The sequence below is a fragment of the Miscanthus floridulus genome, chromosome 16 (genome assembly GCF_019320115.1).
Source record: "Miscanthus floridulus cultivar M001 chromosome 16, ASM1932011v1, whole genome shotgun sequence".
Lineage (NCBI taxonomy): Eukaryota > Viridiplantae > Streptophyta > Magnoliopsida > Poales > Poaceae > Miscanthus > Miscanthus floridulus.
The window spans coordinates 30,571,630-30,582,584 of NC_089595.1; the positions used below are offsets into that span (position 1 = coordinate 30,571,630).

Consider the following 10,955-nt stretch of genomic DNA (forward strand, 5'->3'; position numbering starts at 1 on the left):
ACATAAAAGCCAAACGGCAAAAAATTACAGCATCTTTATTCTAAGGAACTTTATATTTCCAGCAGCACATTAACTAAAGAAATGGAGAGGTTAATTAGATCATTCACCAATCTAATTCATTTTTCTACTTATCACACATTTGGGCATGGTTCCTAGCCAAAGATTTATTATTAGGCTACACGTTGAACAAGGAACTAACATTGCCAAGAAATTCTAGCAACGCACTAAAGGAAACATATTCTGAAAACCGAATGAAAAAACGCCAAGGAAATTTCTAATAGTGTTTTTCATGCTAACAACAAATTAGCAAATTTTGGCTAAACCATAAATTCGACAAACATGTGCTGGGCACACCATTATAATTGCATAAATGCTCCAATCTCCAAAGATGCAAAGTGAGACCATGGCTAGTCATGTGAGAAAAAAAAATTACAGCTCCCAGCACAAAAATAAATGTAAATCTATTTGAAATAAGCATATACTACGCTTTATTAATTAGACATCATCATAAGTAATGGGAGGACGAATTCAACTTGAAGAAGCAAAAATTCAAGAGAGACCATATCTATATCCAAGATGCATGAATACTAAAAATAAATCATGATGAAGTGATCATATACAGTTGTTTTTTTTAAAGCTCCCATGGTAAAAGTCTAAGTATAAGAAACTATTTGACTACTGCAGATGATTCCCAACTTAGCACATCAATTTAGTAGATATGAAGCTAAAAGAACCAAAGGGCCTAACTACCATAATTTCCAGTTCAATTGGCACACTGTAAGCCTGGAAAAAATTGTGTGCCTTATCTATTTATATAATATATGGACGAATTCGACATAATGAATGAGCGGGCGCGTTGTATACGTACTGTGGTCTGTGGCCCAACCGAAAACCGTACATGAGCATAGGGTGTTGCCGAACCAGCGACCACACATGCAGGATTCAGAAAATCCGAATGGCCCAGGTTGCATTGTCCCGAGTCCCAAATATAGATACTACAAATAAAGCACGGCCCAAGAGCAAAAGCGAAGTCTGCTTACATGTGCAAGTGGCTGCTCAATGTCACAGCCTCCAATGACTTGGTTTTTTCGATTATTATTAATAAGGAGCACAAATATGACGGTCTCCAACATTCACAAATGAATGAATATATCCAAACAATACAGACTCATAGTACTTACGAGACCAGATTTCCCCTTTTAAGGATAAACGAAGTTTACTATCCAGACAAAGCTTAGGCCTCCAATGAGTAGTAAATTTGATTGGGACGACGACGCAGCGTAATCTTTCAGGATGGACTCGTGGTGAAGAATGAATATGGAGCTGGAGAGCGACGAGGTAATTGATCACTTCACTGTTGTTCCTGACGACCTCCTCCTCCTTGGCATGATGAAGATCCTACATAGAGCCTGATAGTTTGAGTTTCTGCCAGAAGACTAGCTTAATTATTAGAAAAGCTACCAAGGAAGTTTGCTTTTGAGGAAAAAATGTTTTTGAAAGCCGCTTGCTTTTCAAATAAATATATGCAACTTTTGCAACTTGTTTCTCAGAAAGGTTCTTTTTTATTTGCCCACTGCTTTGGAACTTGCGCGAAAGCCCGAACAATGGATCAATGCTTAATTTGGTTGTTATTCTCCTCTGGAAGTTTTCAAATGCACACCATATTTTTCTGTTCTAATAAACAAAGATTGTGTATGCAGAACTTTCTACAGCCCTATTTGTTTTAACAAACGAGCAGCTTTCTACACAGATTTTAACAAACTAGCTTGCCGGGTTAGGGTTATTGCAATCCACTCTCCAATGGCTTCTAACAGACTGTAGCATAGTACATATTTATCCCTAGTACTATTTATTAACAAGTGCCAGGGGAGTGGGGTTTGTGTTCTCTGCAATATTCTCACTTTAGAGAGATAAATGGGCTACGGTGCAAAAGTAAACACATCATATATATATATAGTGCTACTAGTTTTAAGATTTCGCTTGACTGCGTGGAAATTGGAATATATAAGCACATCCCATAAGTCAAACAAATGCAGCAAGGAAGAAATGTGGCCAGTACATTCAGGACAAGTGGAGAATGAACTGCCAAATAATTTACTTTTCAATGGATAGGAGACCCAGAGCAAGCAGAACAGAGGAAAACATTACCGGTGTCTGACGAGGATACTTCAACAGCCGTGGCACCGGAACCAGGGTGGTCGTCACGCAAGGAAAGGCTGTTGAAGGCGCTGCTGAATGCATTTGCAAGGCCGTCATGTTGCGACGGCTCGTAACAGTCCATTGCCTGTCGTTCAGCTTCAGCGTTGGGAGGTGATCCAGAACTGAACGTGAAGCACGGCGGCACGAATGGCCCCTGCTGCTGAGGAGCAGCGATGAGTGGAGGCCCCAGAATATCAGAGGTTGGGGCGGCCCCTGCCAAATGATTAAAAAACAAGTCAATGGCATTATCAAGTTTGGAGCATGGACCGTGTAAGGCACTCGACAGTAGGAGTGCAGGGCATACGAAGCTGAAGGAATAATCAAATAAACGCGCCCGGGAAGAGTTTGTTTGGTAGGCATAAATAAATGCATATAAAACCATACCTGAAGTTCCCTTGACGCGATCAGGAATAAGTGGTGCACCCTGAACCAATTCTCGTCCACGGATGGTGGCGCTCTGGCGAGCTTCCGATCGGCGCCGCCGTGGCTGGCCATGTCGACTGCTAAGTTCATGGGAGGTGCCGTGATGGTGGATGGTGAAGGAGAGGTCCGCGGGTAGAGGCAGTGCTGCAGTCCGTGACTGGCCGGAGTTATCGTCCGTGATGGAGGAGCCCACCTTGTCATCACCACCTGCAAATTTGCATAAACACACGGCGATTTTAGTATAGGAGCAACAAGCAAGCTAGCAAGATCTTGTTTCTGTGACTGTGAGAATGAAGAATCCATACCTGAAGCGCAGATGGCAACATCGTCTGCTACCTCCTGAACAACTTCTTGTTCCGACAAGTCAGCTGTGGAAGGAGGCTTTGGCTGTGTTGTGTGAACTGTAGACTGGCTGCGTCTTCGTGGCCTTAGGCGTTCTCGGTGGCTCCTCTCGCCTTCGGTTGAAGGGATATAATGTTTTACGAAATGTGGAAGCTTCGGGTGGTTATCAAGTGCTTTCTTACTGGCATTTTGTACACGCCAAATGTTCAGTTTCGGTGCCGAACATATAACACTAGACCTCCTTGAGTTGGGAGAGATGCTTGAGACCAAAATCAAGACGACCATTACTCACAGAAATTGTTATATCTGCATCAAAGTCAATATATAGTTGTTCCAGCTTTGGCATGGATCCAGCTTCAAACGTCAGCATGGAGATACTGGGGGGCCCATTCAATGTTGCTACACTGAAATGCCTCAAGCTTCTGTATCCATACCTGTTGCTGATCAGAAGACGTTGTTTGTCTTCAACGTTCTTTAATATCTCCAGTGTTAGATAGACAAGAACTGGTAGGTCACCGAGAATACAAAGACTTTCCTCATCCAATTTCTTTATTCTCATATCCAATTCTTCAATGTTGACAAGAGACTTCATCCACCTTGGCACCCTTGGCATGGGATTCATCTTGAGAACAAGCTTTCTTAGGCTAGCAGAGCACCACGGCACCTCAACGATGATGTCACCTCCATTGAAGATGACGTCCTGCCCTTTTTCATATTTTATATATTTTACCTTTAAAGTTTGAAGCTTATTTAACCGTTGAAAAGAAGAAACCATCTTTTTTATAAGATCCACATAGCTTTCCTCGTCAACAAAACCAAATTCGGAAGAGAAAACTATACCCAGATGCCTCATCTTGGTTAAATGGCCAATTTCTTCAACAAAAATAGCTGCCTTTATCTCAATTTCTACTGAATATAACCATTCCAATGCCTGCATGTATTTAATTCCACTGGGAAAACATTTTAGCGGAAAAGGAACCATCAATAGGTTGACAAGTCTTTTTAGTCGAACTATAGCTGTTGGTAATTGGATTGTGGAATAGCACGACAAGTCAAGTGTTTCCAAATACTGCAGCGCTCCAATCTGTTCTGGGAGCTCAGTTATCTCTGTATCTCTGAGACCCAAATACCTCAGCTGGAGTAATTCTCCAATGTTTGCAAGATGATGGTTTCCAAAAAATGTGCCCGTGACGTGTAGGACACGCAAGAATCTAAAACCCAACAAGGAACAGGGGAATCCAAAACTAATAATTGACCGGACATTTGCATAAATCTGGTTCGAATGTAAGGTCGCATCTCCTTCAGTTTCACCTTGCAGACTCAATCGACGAACCTTGATTCCTGGTGGAGGTGCTAGTCTTGGAATACCATTATGTACTATAACAAAGTTGTCTTCGGTGGACTTGCACATGATGAAGTCAAGAATTGTATCATGGACACGACAGGCGTCCACCTCGCCAGTCCACTTAGTCATTTTCCCTGGAATGATTAAATTTCTATTGATGAGCTCATTAAAATACTTCTCTCCCAATTCGTACAAGGTGCATGTAGATTCGGCAGGAATGAACCCCTCTGCAACCCACAGCCATACTAAACGCTTTTTATTAATTTCATAATCTTCAGGAATATACTAAGATATAATAGGCAAGCTTTTAAATGATGAGGAAGATCAAAGTAACTGAGTGATAATATTCCCATCATTCCCGTCCACAATATCATCTCTCTCAAGTCCATGACCAATAGAAGTTTGAACTTGATCCCACTCTGTGACCGAGTGAACTTCATTCCGTGCTTTGTTAGCTAACAAACCAGATATTGCAATAATGGCTAATGGTAAACCTCCACACTTCTTCAAGATCTTATCAGCGACTTCTTTTAGGTTTTCTGGGCACTTCATTTCTGAGACCAAATATTCTGTTCTGGAACAACCTTTTTGAGTCCTGTTCTTGAAGAGGCTTTGGTTGGTAAACCAAACCATCAGAATATAATGAGCAACATGCTTTGGCCACATCATGAATCCGAGTTGTGATTATTATGACACTACCACAACTATTGTTTGACAATGCATACTTAATTGTGTCCCATGTTTCCACATCCCATACATCGTCGATTACAATGAAGTACCTACGACAAGATTTGATAAAGCTATTTAGTATGGCAGGATACATATTTAGCTCAAACAAATCTTCCACCAATAATTATTAATAAGATAGACGACCAGAATGTATGAAACTCTATTCTTTAAAATAATAACGTTATACTATAGTAAAGTGTAAGCATTATTTGTAGCTCCATTTTACTTTTCACACACTCAGAAATGGGTGTTAGGAGGAGAGGTATGATTTAGGATTTCTAGAACAAAGACACGACATAAGATCATGATGTACTAATAAGAGGATAAATCTAAACTAGGATTTGTAAAACTAAAGCTCGGACACTTAGAAATGAAACCTACACCAAACTATCTAGATACGCTCTGAGCTATTCTTGTGTATGACACAAGGAGGTGGCAAAGTTTTGCACCCTAGGTTCCTATTTGACAATAGTTTCTTGTTTTATAGTTTTGTAATGACAACTCACTGAATAATCTTTAGAATATACTTAGGCAGAACAAAACTATAGTATATATGCAGTTATGCACCGCTACTTGTGGAAAACTTTGGTATATTTATTTGACCCAACAAATAGGCAGCCTATATGTACAGGCTTTAGTGGTGCGGAAACTGTACTATTAGATTTATATTACAAAAAACTGGTTATCTGTTTTCTAACTTTTAGCAATATATCGAGAGAGAAATAATTTGTCGAACTCTAACTAATTACAAGTGATTACAAGTGAAAAATCAAATTGCTCCTTATAAATGCTCTTAGTGATAATTAATTTAAGGGATTTTCTCCTTATCAAGTGACTGATACCTTGGATGTGTACTATGCGCATTTCAAGGCTACCAGTCCTAGATAAAACAACAGAAAAGAAAGAGCATTTATGATAACTATCTCTCGAAACGCCCGTTTCCTTCAACTGAATTTCTTATAATGGCAAAAGCTTTGCTAGAAGAAAATTAAAATAGGTTTCTTAGCGGAATATGGATGTGACATGCTGAAAGTATACACCGTGTGTACCTTTTTGTCTGAAGGATTTCACGGATTTCCATGACCAACTGTTGCATGCTTGCTCCTTCTGTCATATAAAAAGCTTGACATGTCAGCTGGCTGAGAATGGTTCTCAAAATCTTAACCATGTCAGGATTCCGTGACACCGACAAGAAAGCTCGGCACTGGAACTGATTCTTCAGCTCTTCGTACACTCGATTTGCAAGGGTTGTCTTTCCAACTCCTCCCATTCCCACGATAGAGACTATCTTCGGTTGTAGTGATGAAATACCACCACCTTCCTTCTTCAGAAATGAAATTATCTCTTGTTTTGGTTGATCGATACCCACGAGCCTTGAAGCATCCTCAAATATGGCAAGAGCTCTTCGATCCACGATGTTGTTGCTTGTGTTCATGACAGTATTGCTGATCTGCCAGTATCTTGCATTCCTTTCACTCACCTCCTTGACTTGGCCTTTCAGCTTTTCAAACTCCGTGGCAATCCGACGGCGGGCCTTGGTCTTGTCCAATTGGAATAGCTTCTTGCATTTGTCGATGAAGCCATCTGGTTTCGCCGAGTCGTCGTCAACACGGACTCTGAAGTCATCGAGGCTGTCCTCGATGTCGTAGGAGAGCTCTCGCACCTCCTTCATCCACGCCTTGTCTTGCGCATCAGGATTCTCCTCTTCCGACTTCTTGAGAAGGAAGGCGTGCATGGCTTCCAGTTCCCGAACGAGGAACTCGACCTCACCACGCACGCCTTTGAAACGCTTGTACTCATCGCTGAGCAAAGCGCCAAGCTTGTCCAGGACGGGGCTCAAGGCCCCCGTCACTGCGCTCACCAGGAAGTCCGGCATGGCGCCCAGAACAAGCTCTAAGCTTCCATTGGGTTCAGTTGGCGTGGTTGCGTGGATAGGAAGGATGCAGGCAGTAGCTCTGTTAAACGGATTCTGCACAGGCCGGCCTTTGTGGATGTTGAATTAAGTATAAACTGTGTCTGCTCCAATCCACTGATGTAAAATAACCACAAAGTTTTCTAGATTCAATCTGCACTTCTCCCTAGGCTTCAAGTTGTTGTATATTATATGTCATACTAATGTAATTGGCAATATCTCTGTCAAGTCAACTCACTCCAGCTGTCCAATTGGCTTATTTATAGTCTCCGGATTCCTGGAAACGATGTTGTCTCGCCTAAGAATTTTTTTTTACTAGCAAATAACCACATATTAAAATCTGTAGTACATTGCGAAGAAACGTATAGTTTACAATATGTAAAATAACCACATATTAAAATAGATGTCGGTACATTGCGAAGAAACGTATAGTTTACGTCATCTATTTTAATGTCTTAGACGCGATATAGTAAATCAAGTAAGACACTTATCTCTAACTGATCACATACTCTTAGTAAAATCATCGATACCGTTAGAATTAGGGTAGTGGATGGACGGATATATCGAAGTGATTAGCGAGATCTGTAGCCTGGACTAAATCGAATACCGTGATTGCAGGAAAAGGAGAGATTTGAAGGACAGAGGACAGGGGTAGAACTCACCGGTATGGCTGTGCCCTTGCACGCACCGAGCTGAAAGGGCAGCGCGGCTGCTCTGGCACAGCGAGCGGAACGCGCATCCAAGAGCTTTGCGGCGTGGCTGCTCGGGTCCAGCGTGCGGAACGCGGCTTGACGACGGTGGCGCCGCACCAGTCGACCTGGCAGTGAAGGCCTGGAACACAACTAGAGCGGGGAGGCCGGCCGCCGTGGGGAACTGGGGGAGCCGCGAGTGGGGAACTGGGGGCTGGGGATCTGACCGTCTGAGGGCGGCCGGAGTGGAGGAGCGACGGCGCTTGGGAGGCCGGAGCCCGGAGGTGCGATGCCGGCCGCCTGCCGCTGGGGTCTGGGGAGGCGCGACGCCGATGGGGAGGCCAGACTCCGGAGACGCGACTTGGGATGGGACGGGGAATTTGGGATGACGGATGAGTGAACTAGCGTGGCCCCATATGTTAGCGTGGGTTTCGCGGGTCTGTGGATACGGATATGTTTTTTTTTTACCCATTTATCTTTGTTCGTTGGGCACAACTCTATGCCTGCAGCCGTGTCCGTATCTGCGCCCACCGGGTCGGGTGCACATGGGTACGCGGATTTTTTTTTTCCGTTGCCATCTTTAACAGCGCCTGTGTCCTGTGCGCACATGCTGTTTTTTGTGGGCCACCCTCCCGCGCGCACCCATCCGCCCGGCCCAATCTAGGCTTTTTTTGCTATTTGGGCCGCGCGCGTCCGTTGTTGCGATTCTGCGTACGTGCGCGTTTTGTTTTTTGGGGCGTATCGCTTCCGGTCTCGTGCTGCTCTTGCTTTGTTGAGTTACAGCTCTATTTTACATTAGTTACTGTCCAGATTTTGAGTAGTTATAATCATGTGATTGGTTTTGTCTGGGCCGATATGCAGGTGTTGTTCCTCTTTTTTTCATGCCTATTTACAACTATGTTATTTTGTAGTTATGACGTGTTTGTATGTGCGTGTTGACACTCAAAAGTGTCCCAACCCGTGGAATATGGGTGACATCAATAATTCTTGACATCCCAGAGGTGTTGGAAAATATTTGGCACGACAAACAACAAAAGGATCGAGCAAAAAAGGAAGGAGGCGGCGCCTGCTCTGGCAGAGTCGGCTTAGTTGATTCACATGGTCGGCTAAGCCACTTCATCCTGCCTAGTCGGCTTAGCCGACTCACATTAAAAAAGGGTCATTAGGGTGGAGGCAAAATCTAAAGCTCCAGGAAACTTACAATAAATTTGCCAGTCAAATTCATAATGGTTGAAGTTGTCTTCTGCGGGAGGACTGTTGGGCTGCTGAAACCATGAAATCTTAGTTCCTACAGCTTCACTCGTTTGCTGAAAAAAATAAAGAAAATAAAAGAGGATTTCTGTTGATAAGGCTCTGTTCGGCTACCATTATAAGCCGGCTTATCAGCCATAGTACAATATTTTTTTTCTCCTAACAAATCAGTCGTACAAATCAGCACAAGCGGCTTATAGACCAGTCGAATAGAGCCTAAGATAAAGGAATTTCCTAAGAGTTCCTGATCAACCTTTTCCATTTGTCTCTCTCGTATGAGGCCTTCAGTCAATTTCAGGATTTCTCTGCAATGTTCAATGAAATGGCTCTCTCTGAAGGAAATAACACCTGGACATATCAGTGGGGCTTAACTTTTCTTCTTCAAGGATCTACGCTGCCCTCTTTGGTCAAACACAAGTGCATGAGGGATATAAATGGTTATGGCAATCCTTATGTCAACCTAAGCACAATGTGTTCTTTTGGCTTCTGCTCACTGATAGGCTAAGGACGAGAAATATCCTGAGAAAAGGAATATGCACCTTGATTGCTACAATTGTGTCCTATGCCAAACTAGTTAAGAAGAAACTCTGGAACACCTGTTCATGAATTGAACTTTTGCAAGGAGCTACTGGAGCCTCATCAACATTGTAATATCTGCAAACTGCTCATCTGAAGATGTTTCTAAATCTTTAGAAGACCAGCTTGGCTCTCCCTTCATGAATGCAATAATTCTTATGTGCTGGGCAATTTGGAAAACAAGAAATGGATTAATCTTCAACAATATTCCTGCTAGCTTGCATAGCTGTAAGGAAATTTCCTCACGAGAATTGTCTCTGCTGGCACACGGAGCAAAGAAAGCTAACTCATCACTGTTTGAACTATGGATTCAAACTCTTCTGTAATTTTACTTTCTCTCTTATTTTTCTTTTTATCTTTTTTTGTTTCTTGAAGCTTTGTACTTGTACTCTCTCGATCTTGTTTTTAATTTAATCTTTTTCAGCCCGGGCTGCGGCACCCCTGTTACTCTCAAAAAAAAAGTGAAGCAGAGGCCATGGCTCTATTTGGCTCGCTGAAAAAACGGCTGATGCTGATGCTGATTTGTTGTGAGAGAAAAATACTATTATTGCGCTGAAACGGTACAGCTGATAAGTTCAAGCGAACAGGGACGAGCTGTATCCGCTTCTACTTGATGCCAGTTCTGAGATTGGATGTTACCCAGACAAGCACATTAATTTGCTTGGCTAATTTCTTACTTCGTGCATGTGCGTGGCTAATTTTTTTGTACTTTGTGCATGTGCATCTCTGGTCTCCATGCGAGCAAATGGACGTGTGGAAACATTAAATCTGAAAATAGTCAGATGAGGTGTAATGGCACGCACATGCTAACAGCACATATATACTAATTCCAGACAAGCACATTAATTATAATGTTGTACAACATTATAGCTGATAGTCTGCATCATTTTCCACGGATTCATCCCCCAATCTTCTGCTGTGATAAAATACCCCCATCCTCCTTCAGGAATGAAATTACGTCTTGCTTTTGTCAATCCATACCCATGAGCCTTGAAGCATTCTCAAATACGGCAAGAGATCTCGGATCTACAGTCACGTTGCTTGTGTTCATGTGACAGTCTCGCAGATCTTGCGATTGCAAAAAAACAACAATAAAAAAAATATCACAGACCTTCTATCTTGCATTCCTTTCACTCACACCTCCCTGACTTGAACTTTCAGATGATGAATCGCCTTGGCAATCCAACGCCTTGGTCTTCGCCGGTAGGTCCTTGCATTTGTCGATAAAGCCATCTGGCCTAGTTGACTCGATGAACTCCAGCAAAACTAGTGGAGAATTATTGTTCATTACAGCTCATCAATAATGTGACGACCCTAGACCCAGTGACCTTCATGGTTGTATTCGGCTATTCGCCCCTGTCAATGGTGCCCTGAATCATCAACCTAAATTCCGATCGCCCGAAACACATCACAAGCTGCCTCATTATTGCGCTCCCTGCCAGCTGGAAGTGGGTGGAGGTCGTCGGGCGGGTGGTGGCTGGAGCCTGGA

General features: G+C 42.8%; 1 pseudogene; it reads right to left on the reverse strand.

The window, feature by feature from the left end:
* Positions 1–1,016: 1,016 nt before the first annotated feature.
* On the reverse strand, positions 1,017–8,040 carry LOC136511454 (disease resistance protein Pik-2-like; annotated as a pseudogene).
* Between the last annotated feature and the right edge of the window lie 2,915 nt (positions 8,041–10,955).